The 20,675-nt window shown below is 42.6% G+C and overlaps 1 pseudogene; it reads left to right on the forward strand.

Moving 5' to 3' along the window:
- Positions 1 to 1,969: 1,969 nt before the first annotated feature.
- Positions 1,970 to 20,675, forward strand: part of LOC116319151 — a 71,421-nt pseudogene continuing 52,715 nt past the window's right edge.

Consider the following 20,675-nt stretch of genomic DNA (forward strand, 5'->3'; position numbering starts at 1 on the left):
TTTTTTAGGAACTTATCTTCTGCAAACTGAAGAGACTTGGCATAGAAATACTGACATACCTAAACCTGGAGTCATGAATTTTCTTTGTTCATATTTCCATCCTCAAGTAAATGTAACATCATATAATAGTAACTTCCCACTAGATGTCAGTAGCAACAAAGAAAATCAATCAGACAAGAAGTCTTTTGTTCCTTTAAGATCATGTGAAATGCTCAGAAATGTAGCTCTCAGGCAGAAATGGTGGTGGTGGGTTGATTTTTCTTTTTCTTTGTGTCTCTTTCAGCAGAGAGTCTGACTCTGACAAAGAAGTCTTTGTACCGATAGAGAAACAGAGAATGAGCTGTTGAGGATGGCATTTATTTGAAAAAAAAAAATGTAAGCACTAAATGTGCATTTTTATGTAAAGAGGAAAAGAAATCTTGGTAGATGGGAGGCGCTGAGTCTTTTTGCAGGGTTTTCTATGGGGGTCAGCAGAAAGGTTAATATAAAACCTCCTTCGTGACATCCTCAGGTGTCATGCCAACGTCCAGCACCACACTCCAACACCTCACAATCTGCCCTCGTGGCTGTTGCTTTTGTCATGCTGTGTGACCCAAATAGCACCAGATCATTAAACTAGATATAACAAAGGCCTATGTTGAACTATTTGAATTTGCTTCAGGTTAAAGAATAGTGCTTTGTTGCCCTGCTTTTCATTTTTTTATTGATATTTTAAATCAAATTTATGGGCAATTGTGGGCAACACCAGAAACAAAGATAAGCTAATACACCAAATTGGTTACACACATTGTTTAACTGCAGGCATTTATCCTGATAATTATATTTCATTTGATTCATTTCTCACATTAACCTGTTCGGCAGTCACTTCCATATATTTTTACCGACCCTTTGCTACTGTGATATTGATTAAATCCCCCGAAAACCATTTTTGATATATATGTACTGTGGATGAAGAAAACCAATGATAAAAGTGCACACATTTGACCCCACTGATATAAATGATCAATGAATCCACTTTTGTTAATATAACAGGACTGAATAAATTATAAGGAACAGCTCATTTATAATAGACTACTGCTAACTCCAGCCTAAAATAGCCAAGAATACCAGTACTGGTATATATGATGTATACGTATGCATCAAGAGATAAACATCAGCCGCTGCTACCAGAAAACTCCTTCTCATCAATATCGGTTGATACTGATGCTCAGCCAGTGATGCAACCCTAAAAGTAAAGGTAAAACTAAATCAGCAGCTTAAATGAAAGCTGACCATAAACTTGATGAAAGTGGATTTGTTGCACTGTTGTTGGCTTTAATAGTCATTCATTTTAGGCAAGTGAACCTTTAAATTTGCTACTGAGTCTGTCTCCAGAACAATAAATAATACTTTTGAACTCCTTCCATCTATTGTCCTCAGATGCTACTGCGTGATCTACCTCCTGTGGAATTATTAATGCATTCCCATAACATCTCACCAGGACTTGTATTTCCCTACAATATTTTAGAGTCCAGCTGTAATTTAGTGTGGGAGTTCTGCTCAGTGGGAGCCGTTATGAGCCTCTGACTCTTTATTCCTGCCAGCAGCTATAATTAGATGCTATGTTATGGGAATCTAAGAGGTCTAGGGTGCTTCTCTTCATTTTAGCTCCTTGGGGAGCAAAGTGGGGGCAAAAAAATAAATAAATAAATCAGTCACCAATACACAAGACCAACCTGCCACAGCTGCTGCCTCTTTTGCACCAGTCAGCGATACCAGCGAGAGCTGGAGGAGGTGGGGGTTGAAGTGGGGAAGTAATGGGGGTAATAGAGGTGATGGGGGATACGGTTGCTATTGGAGATCTTGCCTGCATCACGTCATGTGTAAGAGGGAGGGGTGGGGGGAGTGCTCCGGTGTGTGCATGAAAGAGAAAGAGAGAGAGAGAGAGAGCTGGGAGGGGTAGGCGAGGAGAGGGAAGGAGGAGGGCATTAAGGAAGAAGGCAGGGAGTATCAATGACATCAACCAGCAGTATCTGAGGCCGCCGATCAGCAATGCTCTCCCGACAAAAGGGCTGAGGAGCAGCCGTGACCCGCTGCGCTCCGAGAGGTCGGTGGACAGCCAGGACGGTGTGTGTGGGGGGAAACGCCGGCGATGTGTGCATGCACCCTCCACAAAGGAAGACCTTCATCTGAGTGGAGCTGCCACTGGATTACATTTATCCTTGCTGTTTCTAAGGAAGCTTCCAGCTGCAAATCCACCCACATGAATCTACCAGACAGTAAGGAAGACGGAGCACTTCCTACCGAGGTAACCCGCACCATCCATTTATAAATATGTATATTTATTTTAACAGTTAATGTTTGCAGTCGTGCACCCCACCCAGGCTGGTTACATTTTTACTTGTCGAATAGCCTTTTGGAAACTAAAGCGGTAAGAGTAGATGCCAGCCCGGATGGAATTTCACCGCTCAGTCTTTCCCGGGGTGTTTCTTTGTGGTGTTTCTCTTTTACTCAGCAGCTGCAGCATCACTTCAGATTTTGTTTCAAGCGTTTGGGTAAAAAACAACAACAAAAAAACAAAAAACGAGGTTGTGCAGATCAGGCTGGTTGGCAACAACCCTGTGAGTGCGCGTCCCTCTTCATCCCCCCCTCCTCCTTATTGTTGGCTGGGCAGCATGAGGGACCTGGGCAGGCTGGCAAAGCCTTTGTTCCTCATCAACTGTCATTAAAAGTGGCTTTTATTTTGATGGCCCTTTAAAGCACTCTCCAGGCGCGACGAGTCTATGTTGAGTCAGTTTTTTTTAAAGACTATTTTTTTTTATAAAAAAAAGAAAGAAAGAAAGAAAAATATAAACAGTAGACTCAGACAAGAAAAAGCTCATCTTTATGATCAAATCTATGTAACACAGGCATCTTGTATATCTGCCAAGGATATTTTTAAAAAGAAAGAAAAAAAAAGGAGGAAACTCTTAGTTCTGTTTTTATTGTGTCTAAATTTCACTGTTGCCACACCAAAGTAAATATAACACCATGATAATGTCACTATGTCAGCATACTCAAAGGGGCCCTCGCAGACACATTATGAATCCATACAGGCTATTATACCAATATTTGTGAATCATTTATGGTATGGAAGGCACCAGGTGGCAAAGCGGATGGACTTATTTAGCAGGACTGGTTCCTAGACAATAGAGTGGTGGTGCTGCTGCTGCATCTGCTACTCTCCAGCATTACTTAAAACAAGCCCATCTGCACATATAGGCAGTGTTTCTAGTCCATAGACCTCTCAGATGTCTATAATTATAAACACAAGGTTTTGACTGTTAACACAGCCAGTCACGCGTGCAGGCAGAATGTAATTTAATGATACGTCGATTCGTCCTGACACATTTTCCGAGGGCTATTGCCCGTTTGGGATTTAATCATGTAAACTTCAAGGGCCTGTTTAGTTTCTCTGGGTTTCCACTGTGTGGCCTCTGTAAACTAGAAAATCACGCTGTCGTGGTGAATTTGAGGGAGGTCTTCCTCCTCACACACAGATGGGAAATGTTCCCTGGGGCACCTTGTGTTTGCTGGTTATTGTTCCAGACCATTTCCACATCCCTAATTATTTTAATCAGTCGTTTTTATGCATGGATTCCTCTCTTTAGCAGATCCCCTCCCGATTTTTTCCCCCTCGTCTTTTCAGCTCCACTCTGTGTTTAACAGAAGGCTACACTATGCACCTTCATAAGATGGCAAGCAATGTGTATATTTGCATCGTTATGACAAGGAAGTCATTATGGTGGAAGCAGAATAACTGAACTGGCAAAATACCTCTCTGTGCTGGAAATAGATCAGATATTCTCTTCCAAGAGTCAAGAGATTCTTGGCCCCATAGGTATTCATCTACGCGCTGTTAGGAGCGGTAGCTTATGAAATCAGTGATGGCATGTACTCTTTAAATAGCATTTCACAGGGTTCAACCATGGGCCTCAATGGTTTTCTGCTCCCTCTGAACAGATACCACTGTAAGATCCATCCAGACTTTAATATGCTGGGTGACGTGTGCTCCCACTGGAGCAGCTTTGGTTTCCAAGTCAAAGGCTTCATTGAAGTCTCATTCCCAGATTCTCGCTGCAGCGTTACCCTAACTGCTCTGCTCTCTTACGTTCTTCCCCTGTGTTACATGCTATGCCCATCTTTGGATTTTGCCAGGCTCTGTGCCTACCCTCCATTACCAGGAAGGAAGGAAGGAAGGAAGGAGAACATAAAGGCGTGCGACTTTGATGCTGGGAGCGTAGCCACCTGTATTACAAGAAGGGGAAAAAAACAACTTGTTGTTGTCTAGGAATAGATATTAATTGACCTTTTCAAAGCCTTCCAAACAGTGAGCTTTTGTCTGCTCTGCCTCTGTTTATTTATATGCTCCCGAAAGCAATTCATATACAGCATGCAGAATGAAGCCGATACGCCTGTGTAATGTGGCTGGAGGGACCGCATTACTCAAAACAATACCCTTTAAAAATCAAAATATCTATTTTTTGACCAATAACTGGAATCAAACTTGAATTGGGGACTATCAGGATGCACACTAAAACTATATTGTTTTATATCCAAATCTAACCCTTATCTTTAGTATGGCTGGGCATTAAACCATCCATCCATCCATCCACTTCCGCTTATCCTTTTCAGGGTCGCGGGGGGCGCTGGAGCCTATCCCAGCTGTCATAGGGCGAGAGGCGGGGTACACCCTGGACAGGTCGCCAGTCTGTCGCAGGGCCAACACACAGGGACAGACAACCATTCGCACTCACATTCACTCGCGCATTCACACCTAGTGGCAATTTGGATTATCCAATTAACTTATTCCCACAAGTTGCATGTCTTTGGACGGTGGGAGGAAGCCGGAGTACCCGGAGAGAACCCACGCAAACACGGGGAGAACATGCAAACTCCACACAGAAAGACCCCGGCCTGATGGTGGAATTGAACTCAGGACCTTCTTGCTGTGCGGCAACAGTGCTAACCACCGTGCCACCGTGTTGCCCTAAGGAAAGCTGGCATTAAACCAGCTTTCCTTATTATCATATGATCGTAGCATATGTAAATTCTGCACTCGGTGACCAAATTCTGGTGGTCGAATTAGTAATTCCGAGCTAATCTAATTCATAAATGGTTAAATGAGGTGGCTGAGCCCTTCTATAGCATGTAGGAAGTATATTCTGTGGCATTTTGTATGTTCACTTGGTTAATAGACCAGCCATCAGATTATTCATATGAGGACATTAGTTGCAAAGAAGCACACACACAATTATCAGCAATCACATACTAAATGACCACTTTATGGCTTCATCACCACATCTAATGATAAAAGTTCAAAACTGGCTCCAAGAGTGCATCGAGACATGCTTAGTGTGTAATGGATTGGTTCTTATATAGTGCTTTTCTACTCAAGTTAAACATTCAGAGCTCTTTATACATCAGTACCTTTTTTTTAGGTAGCATTCACACTTCAAACAGCATCTTGCAGACTGGAGCACCCAGGGATTAAACCACCAACCTTCCAGTCCGTACATGACCTGCTGTACCTCCTGAGCCACAGCTGCCCTAGTTTAAAATTGATGATGTGTACAAATAATTAAAGTACACAAAAAAGTATTAGGTAGCTGCTATAACAGTTGCAAACCTGCACTGTAATCTAGTTATGTAAAGATGCGTCTCTTAAACCAGAGCCATAATGATCCTTTCATCGACCACAAGGGTCACTTGCGGTTATGTGTGTGTGTGTGTGTTTTCTTCATGGGTCTGTGTTTCCGTGCGTACACATGAGTGAAGGCTCAGAGATAGGTTTTGACTTGACTGATGCCCTTCTCCAGATGAATCAGAGATTCTGATGTGTCAGCAGGGATGAATAATGCACGCTGCTCCACTACCTCTCTTCTCCACCTCTTGTCTTCAGTCATTTGCCTCTCTTTTCATCACAACTGCCACATCTGAAGACATCTTCACCTTCATTTTCAGCCCTCCCCCCTCCCGTCCTCCTCCCCTATGCAAACGAGGTTTTGCTGCGCCGCGCCGCCACCTCGCTCTCCTCTGGGTCAGCCCTGTTCTCTTTCCGAACAGCTAACTCGTTCTTATCATCGGGTGTTGCAGAAGTTTCTCTTGTCGAAATTTCGGCGCATTTCAAGATGAGGCACGGGGGGGTTTGTAAGCTTTTCCTTGTGCAAACATTTGCGCTGAAAATGGCCAAATGGTTTGATGTGCACAGCTCGTTATCAAGTCACGGGAGGACGACGTGCAGCCATTGACACGGGTTGACAGTTACATCCCTGACTGACAGGAGTCATTAGGAGGATAAGGTTGACTGACAAGAGGGCTGATAAAGCAGGAGACAAACTGACTAATCAGGACTTGGTGAAAGAGGGGATACCATTTGTTTTGAAGCGTCCAGTTAGCCGTCATTAAATGTTTGACAGAATAATCCATGCACCTCCACAGCAGCACTTGGCAAGTTCTCCGAGGTATTTTCAACTCGTGAAGTAAAACAAGCAAACAAAAAAACCCTCCTCTTTGAGGAAAGTGCAGTATAGCGTTTCCGTCAGTTAATTTTGGATGAAGTGATGCCAAAGTCATTCTGATTGGAGGTCTTGTAAAGCATAAAATCATATGGCTTTGGTTTAATTGGTGTAATAAAGCCATGCGAATGCTCATGGAGGCAGAAAAATTGCATCTGTATAGCTGTCATATACTGCAATCCCTTTTTTAGTACCATTATGTCATTATGGTACACGCTGTGTGGCAAAAGACTGGATTTGATAAAGTTAGCTCAGGTTTCTTAGCCGATTCATAGCATTGTGGCTGTAAGGATAGCACTGTCAGTCTATAGCTATTAGATGTAAACTCATACACTTTAGTTCATGTTGCATAGAGGATGAATCCTACTGTTCAGCAGCATCATTGCTGATCAAATACCCACAACACTAATAGCAGTCCCAACCCCCCAAGGCTTTATTTGGATACACTGTGTTTAAAACTAAACACCAAACTAGGATGGTTCACAATGCAAACATTACCCCTGCATTCTCGTGTGTTCAACTCCAAGCACTGCTGTTAATTACAACCTCACCGGCAGCTAGTAAACTTAAAATAGTCTTTATGTGAGTAATTCCGCATTACAGCAGACTTAATGATTTTAAATTTCCCTGCAAATAGGCCCGGTGCTTGTGCCACCTATTTAAACCCTGCTGTCAGCGCTAGTCATCCAATAAAAGAAAAGGTTTTGGCGTGCCTCCATATGCCAGTTGCCTTTGAAAGAACATCTTTATTGCTTTAGTGAAACAGCTTTGCTATGAAGACCTTTACCATGCAGGATGGTAAAGGGACGATGTCCAGGAAACTTGTGGCTCTATTCCATCGTCACAAATCACAGAGGGAAAACTTAAAAGCCGGAAGATTAGGCTGCCTCCTGATTCAGCAGGAGCATTCTGCAGTCTTTAATATGTGTGTGCAGGTGCCGGGCCTGCCTGGTTGACATGGCTCTTGAATGCACCTCCACATTTGTCTGTGGCATTTCATGATTACTCTGTCTCCGCAGCACTGAAGGATGCCAGTTTGGATGAAGTGTTTGCTTGACAGAGGTGAGAGTAATGACTAGTCATTGGTGGGAGGCATCCGTGCACAAGTCTGTTACCCTTGACAAGCATTTCATCTCTTCACTTACCGAGACAGACTCCCCGACTGATTTCAGTTCTGAGACAGAGGACAAATGCAGTTTTTCTACCCCATTACTTCGGTTTTCAATTCTATTCACAACTTTATTGTCCCTCAAGGAGAAATTCATTTGGTGTCACAAATCTCATCTCCATCAGGAAGTCATGCAATGGCTGGTTAGTGACAGACCTTTTAAGAGTAGCGCCTGTGTAGCACGTAAATAGGATTCGTTCACCGGCGTATGCGGCAAAAACGTTGCAAGTTTTCAGTGTTTAGCCTTATTTTATATGTTTTACATTGACCTTAACTGCATACCAAACAGTGTGGCGTGTGAAATGAATGCTGATGCTCTACAGATGATCTCAGTGGAGAAAAGTGCTGCAGTTGTGAGTTAATGAGATCTCGGTGGACGGCGTGTCATGTGACCACAGCAGACAGGTGATACCATGGCAGCGGAAATACTCTTGAGAGAGTGGCTTCATGGGCAAACAAACAATGTGTCAGCAGGAAATGAATAAGGACCTGCCGAAGCGGCTGCACATCGTTTACCTGAGCAAATAATAAAAGGAGGGTCGCTTCAAAATCGCAGCACAAAAGCTGCCTTTAAACACATGTAAGGTTGTGCCCGGGGCGTGTTGGACTTTAAACCATCTGCTGTGTGTTTGCAGACAGTGATTTTCATTTTTATAAATCAATAAGAAGATGAATCGGTTTGAAGACTCTCCGCGAAGCTTACATTAATGACATCCTCGTTGGATGGTTGGGTATGAATGGTAAATCAGAAAGGCACTGTCTTTCTCAAGGCTGTTGTTATTACTCTCGAGGCTTTTAACGGGCTCTGAAATCCGCTTCACACAGCGTGGCTTTGTCTCCTAGCTGATGTGTAGGTTTCGAGAAAGAGCTGAAAAGTGGAGGTAAAAATGTGTGGCATGTCTCATTAATGAAGCACAAGTGAAATATGATGATGGTCAGGACGGTGACAATGAGGAGGATGAAGGTGCTCTGTGTTGTCAGGGAGCCTCGGTCCTGCTGCAGGAGAAGCTCACTAATTGGTTGGCAGTGCTTGTTTTGTGTGTGCGTGTGTGTGTTTTGCTTGATGGGCTTGATAATTCATCTAAAACACATTTATTACCAGTGCTTTGGATTTATGTAAAGAAGCAATGGCCCTGCTTACATCTGAATCAGGAGCGGACACTTTACACTCTGCATCTTTTCTCATATGTCAGAGCTGTTTAACAATTAGGGACGTACATGCAAGTGCATAACTATGTGGACATCAGTATGTATATACAGTTCTTTTTCCCGCTGGGATAAGAGTCTGTGCCAGCCTTGGATATGCTAATTGGACAGTGAGTTGACAAGGGCTCAACCATCAGCCTGCGTAATGAGCCGCTGCACAGAAGATCGGCTGCCTCTGAAGAAGCGGCAACAGAGGAGGGAAAAAAAAAAAGGGGGGGTGCGGGGAGGGGATTGGGTCGCTGAAAGAAAATTACGAATTATGTTTGGGTGTTTGCGAGCTCAGTCTTGCCGTTTCAGCTGAGTGAACATTGCGTAGGTGTCTGCATGTGGACACGCGCGCATCCTGTTCCTCTGCTTTTGTCAGATAAAAACCTTCACCTGTCAGGTGAAGCCGCATCTGCTAAAATGTCAATTGTTTTTTTTCCTTTTTTTTTTTTTTTTTTTTTTTTTTAGGGAGGAAAGAGCCATGTTTTAGCTGGATGACAATGCATTTTGGCATTACCCTAAGGGATTTGAAAGAGGTTTATGAGCCTAAGGGGTTGAAAAATTGACTGAGCTCACGGAGGAGCAAATAATCCTTGAACTTATTTGAAAGCGTGAAAAATTGTCAAATTGAAGCTGCAAGGTTTTCACACAGTTCCGTGATGCATAGATCATGAATATGGGACATGTTGTCAGGGCCTATGGATTCTGGGCTGACTCTTAAATATCCTGGCTTTCCTACCAATCTTGACAAGTATAACGATTACACACAACATTCAGCTGAGAATCAGATCCATCTGGCCCTTGTGTGTACTGGCTTCATAATTATATTACTATCATATTTTTTCAAAATCACTCATTCGACTTGGAGCCTTGTCAGACAGTAACATACTTAAAATCGGTGTAAGCCACTAATGGGTAAAACTACCACCTCAGAAAACAGGTGGCAGGGTATTAAAGAACCCTTAGCTGTTAAAATAAAGGTCAGAGAGTAATTTAATTTTTTTTAATTAAATGTAATCTAATACCAGTGCAATGAATGTGTTTAACAGATGTGTGACATTAGGAAAGGATCTTTTTCTCATTGAAATGTTAGGGACACCAGAAAGATCAAATCTAACTTCCTGCAAGGAGGCGACAAGGACTTCCTTAGGCAGTAAATGCGTGTCAACCCTCTGACTTCCCGTAAGATAATCAGGCACTGTGGACACTTTTATAGCATTTTACAGGCATTTCCTGCTTAGCAGGATCTAGTCCATCTGTTGCTAGGCTTATCTGAGGCTGTTTTATCCATCAGAAAGAGATGCCTCTTTCTAGTTGTGTTGGTCAGTCTGACCTTGGAGCCCCTTTTAAGACGCGTGGGTGTACATTTGCCTCACCATTGTTGGGATACGGCAGCTTTAGTCCGTCCCGGGCATGCAGCGATTGAGGTCAAAGGGAAAGTTAGTTTGGTTAGTCACGCTTCTGTCTCTCCTCTCCACCCCTCCCTTTGTTCATCATCACGAATCAGTGTGTCGTCTTGGCTCGGAAACGTAGTTGTGATGGGCAAAAACTGAAGCGCATCCAGATTTTTCTTTATAATGGGGAACAGCGATTTTAATGCTTAAATAGTCACGTGATGCTCATGCCGCTCTGTAATTTTATTGATGTGCTGATGTGTAGGGAGAAAGGCTGTACTGGCATATTCGCTTAATGCTGGGATTAGACAGAGGGGTCAGACACCCAGGACGTTGCTGCAAATGTGGCTGAAATGAGGAAAGTCAAAGCGTAGAGTCCAGGAAAGCTCTTCTCTGTTAGCTGTGGGTGATCAGTTAATTAAACTGTGACCTAAAGCTAAATTCACGCTCTCCGCCGGAGAAAGCCTGAGAGAGTATGTGGGTAGATACAGTTTTGAATTTTGTTTTGTTATCATCCTGAGAAAGTGTATTTAATCTGTAAAAGCTTATTTCATTGTAATGAGAAAGCCGTGCTGCTTTTTTTTCTGAAGAGCTCATAATAAGGTATAAAAGGAAACTTCCTGCTGGAGACAGAAAGATTTGAAAGCACTCACAGTAGCACTCACACCAAACCCACCACTGAATACCTGTGTATGCTCACATCAAAACTGTGCAAACAGAAATCTCTCTCAAACATGCAAGTAAAGCAAACCGTCAACTACATCAAGGTGTCGAAACAAATGAGGAATTAATGTCAGCGCTCACCTGTCACACAGTGAGACCCAGAAACAAAAAACACAAGCAGAAGAGCTGATGAACAAAGACACATGTATTAATAATGTATGCTGTTCTCCATCTACTAATCCAAATAGGAAAATGGAAATGCATAATTTTCAAATAAAATAAGATGACAGATAATTTCTAGTTTGTTTTTAAATGTACTTTTTAAAATTGTTGAGATGCTTTGTTGTAAGTCAGATCTGGCAGAGTTAAGCATAGTTATTTATAATTTTACAACAAGATACTTTGAGCTGCTCCCTTATTCACACGGGCTCGCCACAGCAGGTAGCACTCCGTGCTTAATTTGGCAGATGTTTTTTTCAAAAACACCAGATGCCCTTCCTGACGTAACCCAAACAGGTTTGTGTCTTCTCCTGGGATCGAACCTGGGAGCTTTCACTCGCTAAGCAAATGTGTAAACCGTACTGCGGAACCACTCTAATCCTCCAATCTTATTTTCATTATGAACAAAGCTGTTATTCTCTCTTGGACAAGTAATCATTTTGTGTGCAATTAGTGCTTTCATTCATAGTTCACTTTAGTAATTATTAACTAAGTCGATGAAAAATGCAAGTCACAATTTATCTGAGACCAGAGTGGTGCCTTTAAATTGGCTTTTTTTTCCCCCTGACCAATCATCAAGCCCCCTAATTACTCAGCTCAGTGTGACATGATTTAAAGCAAAATAGTCACTTAGTGAAGATAGAGAATAACAGTAATCGGGCTAAGGCTTAAATGAATGGATGACAGAAAAGTCACAATCTCATCAATGAATTGATGATCCGCATTTCCCCTCGGTTATGTGCTACGTGACGATTAGAAAAGAAGGCAGCGCACGCGACATATATGGGTTTTCCTTCCATGCCTACATGTTTCTTAGGCTATTTCTGTGAGTCGTGTTTGCTCTCAGAGGTGTGATTTGAAACTCCAGCAGCAGCCTTGTTTATAGGCTCAGACCCGTGATGAAAATGGTAGCTGCGGGTTGGGAATTTTATTGGTGTTTGTCAAAATGTCCCCTGATAACGCTGTTTGGATGATGCGTTGTATGAGGCAGCCCTTGCTTCAGCATCCTGCAGCATTAAGCAAGACCGATGGAGGTTTAGTTGGAGTAAGCAGGTCTACATATTCATTTAAATTCTGGGGGGGGGGGCATCTCTCTGTTTGAGTGACAGGTGTTTTTTTTCTTGTTAGAGAGGAGCCTCAGATATTTTATTTCCACTGCTAAAAATGTAACCAGGGCGGTGTAGCTCATGCCTGCAGTAAGCCGTACTTCATCCTGTGCTTCTGATCCTCAGCGTGTGAGCGTGTGAGCGTGTGAGCGTGTGTGTGTGTCATAAATGTGTGTGTGTGTGGGCTGTGTGTTTAAGAGAGAAAGTGAAGGGAAGTGTGAGCGAGCGAGTGCCAATCTCCCCCATGATGCTTTGCCATCTGCCATGTTTATGCGTGTGCGTTCGTGTTGTGTGTGCACGTCCCTGTGGGTGTGCAAGCATTTGCGAGTGTCGTTTGCCTACAGGGTCCGGGGTCGTAGAAACATGAAGTAATATCGCTCCTAGTCTGGCCATGTATGTTACTGATACATGATTTCCACTCCAAATGCCTCCACTCCAAGCTGGCACACTAAGACATGCATAATTCAAGTGGTTATATTTGTGCCGAAAAAGTTTGAGTGTATATATCTGTGTACATGATTTCAGAATCACTGATAAAAATGTGAGAGAAGGCTAACTGCAGTGCATGCATTCTCATTAAAATCCAAAAATAACTCAGTGGTGCACAGCCATGTGTTTATTTCTGTTTATTTCAGTTGTGTTCCCTGTAATTATAAATGCCAGTCTACGTATACATATATCTATATATCTATATATCTATATATATATATAATATATATATATATATATATATATATATATATATATATATATATATATATATATATATATATATATATATATATATATATATATATATATATATATATATATATATATATATATATATATATATATATATATATATAGTTGGACTGATTCCTCCTCTCAAGACTCCTTTGATGCTTACTCCCAGAACTGGATCCAAATTAAAGGTAAAAGGAATCAACACGAGCCTCCTTATCAGGTGTGCTCACTCACAGCTAACGTGGTGCAGCAGGAAACAGATCTGGTCCTTCCGTGAGTGCTCGTGGCTCGTTGTCATGGAGACGGGCCTTGGGAGACCATCTCAACCCACTTGTGGTGCAAGGCATCGCGGGTAAGGTGGGAAGGGAGGGAGTGAGGAGGGTGGAGGGAAGGAAGGTGCGGGGTGGGAGGACGAGGTGAGGAAAACAAAACATGTCATCTTTCCGAGGGGCCCCAGCGGAGCAGGGCCAGGTTGGATGCCACCTAAACAATGTTATTTCATCAGCCTGATGGGGCACAATAACCGGTGTACGTTTCACCACCTGAGCTTTGGTGTCATTATCGGCTTCCCCGCAATAAATAGCACACGCATCCCCATCAATCTCTCTGTCTGGCTGACCATCTGTGTTGTCACACTGAAAAGGTAATAAGCACAACCCCTGCTGTCCTCTCTCTTTCCGGATGCTGAGCTCGGATGATCGGGGTGGAGGGGGGTGCAGGTTGCGGTATCTCCGAGGGGTTATTGGCCTGAGTCATGAGAATTTTTGTGCTCACATCTTTTAATTCTGCTTCAGCAATGAGCAACGTGCCTGGTTGTTGACTGTTTGTATGCTGAGAGGTGAAGACGATTGTTAGTTACCATAAGCACGAGCTCAGATATGCTTAGATGGGCCTGGTCTGCTGGGTCTGCTCCTGCTGGGGCTTCTGTGTATCTGTTTTGGCTTCTTCCCTCAACTTTCACAGCTGTAGGATGCTCTAAGCTCTTTTGTTTGAACTGTGTCAATGGACCAACAACAGCTGGAGCAGCCGGTGCAGGGCAGCTGGGGCGGAGGAAGAGGATTTGTATACAAGCAGGGGTTAGAGTGCGCATTAAAAAAAAAAACGAATAAAAGGAGATGAATGATCGGGTATCACAGAGGAGATGGCATCAAGGGAGGAGAGGTTAACGAGGAAGGAAAAGAGAAAAACGGGGAGGAGAGGGGAGGAAGCGGATGAAAGGAAATGGGAGAAGAGGAGATTTCTGGAATACTGAGACTAATGCAGGAGTGAGACGAGAGTAAGATTAAGGATTAGAGGCTGTGCGCCTATAGTGAAGGTAGAGGTAGAGAGGTTTTTTTGTCAGCAGGTGAAAAGACAACAGGGAGGAGAGGATAAACGAAATGATAGAAAGGGTTGGACTGAGGTCACTGAGGGATATTAGTGCCCCGGCAAATCCAGCACACAGGACAGTGGAAGCAGACGCTGCATCATGCAAGGAGTGCCTAATGTTTCAGTGGCCATGTGGCTCCACGCAGAACGGTAACCCTGGTTAGATTAACGCTGGCAAATTGAGTTTCCGTAAGAGGGGAATTTACTTAACATGCTGCCAATGGTGCTCGAATGAGCTCTGATCTGATTTTTCTTATCACATTGTTCAATTGAAAAGGGGACGCTGAAAGCTTTTCTATTCAGCGGCTATTACACGGCGTTAGATAAGGCGAGGGGAGAGCGGCGAGAAGAGTCTCTATCAGATAGACAGCCATGTTTTCAGTCGAGCTATTTTTAGTGTAGGAACTGGCAGACAGTAATGTGTATGAGCAGGTCATTAGCTCAATAAGTGGTTGGAGGAGACTTTGAATATGTAACTCACCAGAAATGCCGCTTTCGCTTAGGAAAGGCGACTAAGGGTCGGCCTGATCGCTGCTACTCCATTTCTGGCAGCGTATCGGCGGATGTCAGGGTGAAAGTGTGCTTATGGGTGTTTGCGCATATTTATGTGCCAATCACAGCCTGCCCTGTCACCTGTTAATGCTTATTATGTCTCCTCGGGAGCGTATATGTTATCCCGTACTGCTGCTTGAAAGGAGAACATGTATGTGCGTGATTTATGACAGGTTAACAAAGGCTCCTTTCTCATTTGGCCTCCCCACCTGCGTTCTGACACATCGGGTGAGATGGGTGGGGGTCGGAAGAGCTCGATAGGACTGAGAAGTTATTGACTCCCAGACGGGGAGCTTCTGCACAGCTTGTCTAAATCTCTGTAAGCAGACAGAGCTGAATTATGTTCAGTCTTCCAGATTTGTGTGCCCATGTGCGCTTGTGTTTGTGTGAAGAAAGAGAGTGGAGAAAAAAAAGAAATGCTGATGGAGATCCCCCCCAAGGCTAGGGATTAACAAGAAGGGGGTACATCTATTAAAGCAGCAGCTTCTGATACGTTTGCTGTTATTGAATTTTGCCGCATTCCTACTGACCCCCCCTCCAATCCTCTTTGTTTAAGTGTTTTCCATTACGGTGGCACACTCTGGATGTATTATTGCATTAACACTTTTATGTGGCACCAGAAAACTAAAATACTGAACGCTAAGAAGGAATTAGGCCAGAGCTAAAATGAAATTATTAGGACGTCTTAGAAAAAAAAAAGAACTCTTAAAACTGTATCATTGCAGCTCATTTCACGGCTCACTAGAAAAGAAGACTTATTAATACAGAAGCAGTATGCTGGAAACTATTTCGGTCTGTTTCTTGTCATAGTTATTGAGCAGTGGCTCTATTGTTCTGGTATTAGTTCAGCCAGAGCTGGCCTGCTTGAGCTGTTAATCCCAAGTCAGAAGTGCTCTGACTAAATCAAAAGACCTAATCCTGCATTAGCATGAATATGTCTTTAATTTTCTTCATGTTTTTATTATTTTTTCTACATTAGTATCAAGTATTGTATGTTTTCCATCTTCCTTCATTGTGCGTTGACATTTCAGATGCTGCTCTAAAAGCAGAATGATGAATCAGAGGTGATGGAAATATGCCTGACCTTCCTTCTTTCTTTTTTTTTCTCTTGTGTCTGCAGAGTGCCTATCCCTGTTGAGTGAAGCCCTACTCAAATCTCCGTCATCTCTAACCAATCCACGGTGGTGCCATGCCTCGGCCCAAGACTGGTGGAGTCCTGGCCCGGGCCAGAAGGCCAATCCTGGGGCTCTGGATTAGCCTTTCTCCCCTGTGTCTGCTGCTGCCTTTGATTATCCTGCTAACCAGACCTTTGAGCAGCATGGGTGAAGCACTAGGTACATCTATCTATCTATCTATCTATCTGTCTATCTGTCTATCTGTCTATCTATCTATCTATCTATCTATCTATCTATCTATCTATCTATCTATCTGTCTATCTGTCTATCTGTCTATCTGTCTATCTGTCTATCTATCTATCTGTGTCTATTTATGTGTCGGCAGTCTTTTTTGTCTTTTTGTCTGTTTCTCGGTTGAATGGCAGCTGGTATATTGTCAGCAATGAATGCGAGGCACAGACGTGTATATATATCTGTCTGTGTGTGTATGTGAGTCTATGTGTGCGGTGTGTGTTGTGTATGTGTGTGTGTATGAGAGGAGTGGATCCAGGCCTGTCAGCACATCATCTTAGGGCTGTGGCGTTGTTAATGTGTTTTGATAAGCCAGGAGGTCCCATCAGCATGTTCCTCATCATCTGCTTGATTACAACATTTCCACAAATTTCCTGCCTCAGTTGGCCACACACATAGGATACACAAATACACACACACACACAGCTGTCAGAGCTCTGAAAATGTTACTAAACTGACATATTTTGATTTTTTTGGATAAGAAGGTAAGCTAGGTTAAAGACGGAGATGGCACCTCTCACCATTAGATACGGCAGTTGCCTCGTGCGTTTTTTTCATCTCCCATTTGCGTAACCAATTTGCGTCCATGGTTCTTTTATAAGACTGACATCATATCTGAAATATTTTTATATTCAGTGAAGAGAAAAAAAATTACACAACAGCCAACTTTCAGCTGAAATGTTGTGGGACTGAATATTGCTGCGTTTTGACCACCTACAGTGTTGCTCAGCAGAGCAGATAGTATTGTGGAGAGGAAAAAAATCTCTCTTTCCCTGTAGCTCCATATCTCTCGAGCTTTCTGAGTAACGAAGGAGATAAAATCATAACTGGAATTCTTCCATTAACAATATGTATGGCAGAACAATGAACAAATTAGCCTAGGTAATTTGTTCATTGTTATATATATATATAAAATAGTGGTGGAGAAAACAGATTACACCATATAATGGACAATAAGTACTTCTAAAAGGGAGAGATTTGCTTGTAGGCCCTCAGTGCCTCTGAGTATTTACTGGTTCAACTCAGCTCTTTTCCAAATTATTGAAAATTAATTTCAGATATTATGCCTCACCATCACTTTGTCGAATTTTATGCAAAACATGGTTAGCGTTTCCCTGACAGCGATCCTCTTCCGAGACAGTGCTCCTTTTATTTTTGTCTCTTATGTGCCCAGCAACACATCGTACTCTGCATTCATCATCTTTGTATCACAGGAGGTTTTATTTTTTAATTTCCTTTTATTTTTGTCATGGATTTAGCCATGAAATGCAAACAAAGTTGACAACAAAAAAACACACAATCAGGAAGCGATGCATTATTAAAAGTGGCTTAAGGGCTTGTCAGACCACAGCTGGTTGCACTAATACCTTTGCCATAAGTAGCGTCTTTTAGAGCTGTACATTTCACAAGAGGTTACTCTAATTCCCCCAAAAGAAATTTTCCAACCCAAACTTGCTCCTCTTTAGCCCACAGTGTTACTTGAAACAAGCTCCGAACTCATTTATGGCACTACGCCTGCAGGTCCCAGCTGTATCTGAGCTCAGCAGCAGTCAGTCTTTCAGTCAAATGATTACCGGTTACAAAGGTGCTCCATTAAAAACAGACAATAGGTATTTCAGTGGTAGACCATCCTGTTCTGTGGAAACAGAGTGGAACTTGGTATTAAAGAGCCACGGGTCCTCATTAGTGCCTCATTTTTCGGGGCAGCTTTCTGGAATCTTCCTCTCATAACTAGTTGCTGTTCAGTCCAAATCCATCCAGAGCCAGTAGCTTGCAGGGCTTTTCTCTGGCTTTCAGAAGAGGCTTAAGTGGTAACACTGCCAGTGGGGTCGGTTTTGCACGCGGATTGGTGTTGAAGTACATTAAAAAGAACATAGAAAACGTTTTGGACTCAACGTAAAGCCACCGAAAACCATGTTCAAGCCCTAAGAAGAACATGAAATTCATTCATAACCCTATAGGATGGAGAAAGCAGTTTCAGCCATGACATTTTTTCTTTTTTACTTTTGATAGTTTTTATATTGTTGGCAGAAAAAAAAACAGCAGCCTGCTCAATACTCTGTGCTTTTCTAAGAGTCCTCAGAAAAAACTACCCTGCTCTTGAGTCCCAAAATGGTGGGCATAAATTTGTTCTGATTGACTCTACTGTACCAGCTTTTTGCTTCTTCCTGTGAGGATTATGGCAAGCCTAAAATGAAACCACTTTATTTCTGACATTCAGAGTGGGTCTTTAAGAGACAACACGGGGCAGCTGGGACAGGAGGAGTCTTTTGACATGATGTTATTCCAGTTACTGTCAAGGCACTGGGAAGTGTTCTGCGTGGCTGTTAACCAACGAAGTGAGTAGGAGTGGGAAGATGTGCAAAAAAGCTTTAGAATCTGCTGGTGATTTCTTGATAGGCAGGGCTTCTTCTTTTTTTTCGCTCCTGTGCGGTCTTCAGAGCAGAAGTGAATCAACACAGGCAGACCTCACCCACCCAGATGTAGGGGAGGAGGCATCCAGGTTGCCATGGTAAGGGTCATCCTGATTTCACCCTGATGGATGGCGGTGTTTCTGTAGCTGAGGAGGAGTTAAGCTGGGCGCCATGGAAACAGGCCACAGACAGATAGCAAAGGGTGGATGCATGAGGTTGTTTGACTGATCTGACTCAGCCGCTATGAGAAGTGTAGGTTCGCTACGCCTGACTCAATATCACACTTGGAAATTGCTGTTTTCTTCTTAGAGGGCGACCGCAGCGCTCATACATCCCACCTCAGATGCTTTCAGCCTCCAAGATGAAATTGTCCTCCTCGAGTCGACTCTGAAAATTAACAAAACCCTGCGCTGCTGTGTTCATTGTGTTTGTTAACATCATCAGGATCTCTGTGCAGTTCTTTGGCATGCGCAGGCACAAAATGACACCTCTGATATTAATACATTTAAACCAATTATATGCTGTGAATTTGCAGCCAACACTTCACCTACCTGTGAAACACTCATGTGTCATGACAGCCTGTGCTGCATGAAATACAATGGCAGCCTGCCCTCGAGAAAGCAGAGAGAGGGAGAGAGAAAGAGATGTTCCTGTGAAGCCCAGCCCCATCTTTTATTTATGGCCCACAGGAAGTCCTTCAGTTTGTCCTCTAGATGATACCCAGGAAGTAAGCACAACACATAGCCATCAGAACACAAGTCGACCTGACCAGTCACTGCCAGTGAAATGGGGCGTGGTCAGCGGGGGAAGGTTGTTGCTGGTTGTGGAGTTCATTTGAAGCCCTCTGGTGTCTTGCCTCTGTTTTCATTTTCCCCCATCCCTCACTCATTTTTCTCCCTCCTTTTCTCTCTCTCTCTTAGCTCCCCCAAAATTCACCAAGACTCCCACAGACCAGATCGGAGTATCAGGAGGTGTAGCATCATTTGTGTGCCAAGCCACAGGCAATCCCAAGCCCTCTGTCTACTGGAACAAGAAGGGCAAGAAGGTCAACTCCCAGCGTATCGAGGTGGTTGTCACAGTGCTCAATGTTCAACTCCTACTGTAACTGCATGACAGATATCAATATGCAAATCCATTTAAAAGACATGCATATTATTTGAATGTATACATTAATTACAACCTTGACGTTACACTGTAAATAAATTTATACAGAGAGTGGATAGACAAAAAACTGCTAAGATAAAACTTTGTTCTGTATGTGAGAAATTGTTTTTTTCCAGTTATTTTTTAAAATTTTAATATAAAATACTAAAATTATGTTTTGGAATCAAGGTATGTTTACAAATTTTTGAAATACACAGACCGGTATCTTTGATGTGTCTGATTAAATAAGAGACTACACCAGTGCGCTGATTAGCTTAGCTTAGCATACAGAATAGTAGCTGGGTAAAGCAGCTATTCTTTCTTTTTTTTTAAGTCTCTGAAAATAAAAATTTAAAGGTAATTTAATCTGTACAATATGTATAATGTGCCAAATGTATTAAAGGGTTTATTATTATTGTTGTTGTTTACATTTTACATGCTAAATCAGTACTCTACACATGCAATTACCCAGCTAGCTTGTCTATGCTGAAGCTAAGTGTAGTGCCCACCTTCTTTAATGCTGATCCAAGTTAACTGGCTTCTTGGCTCCAGCTCCAAAGTTAAACAGGCATCATCAGTATTATCAAGAATTTAAAGAGGCCCAAAATTTAAACTATTAGTGAAAAATAATTATTTAAAAATACATGTTTCCAATATACAGTAGATCACAAGGTTCCATTAAACTTAAGATCATTTTACAAACCTAAAATAAAACTAATCAATGGACCCTTAAGTATTACTGACTTTACTTCCTATTGAATTCACATATTGCTGTCAGGAGCTATACAG

This window comes from Oreochromis aureus, linkage group 18, assembly GCF_013358895.1.
Source record: "Oreochromis aureus strain Israel breed Guangdong linkage group 18, ZZ_aureus, whole genome shotgun sequence".
Taxonomy (NCBI): Eukaryota; Metazoa; Chordata; class Actinopteri; order Cichliformes; family Cichlidae; genus Oreochromis; species Oreochromis aureus.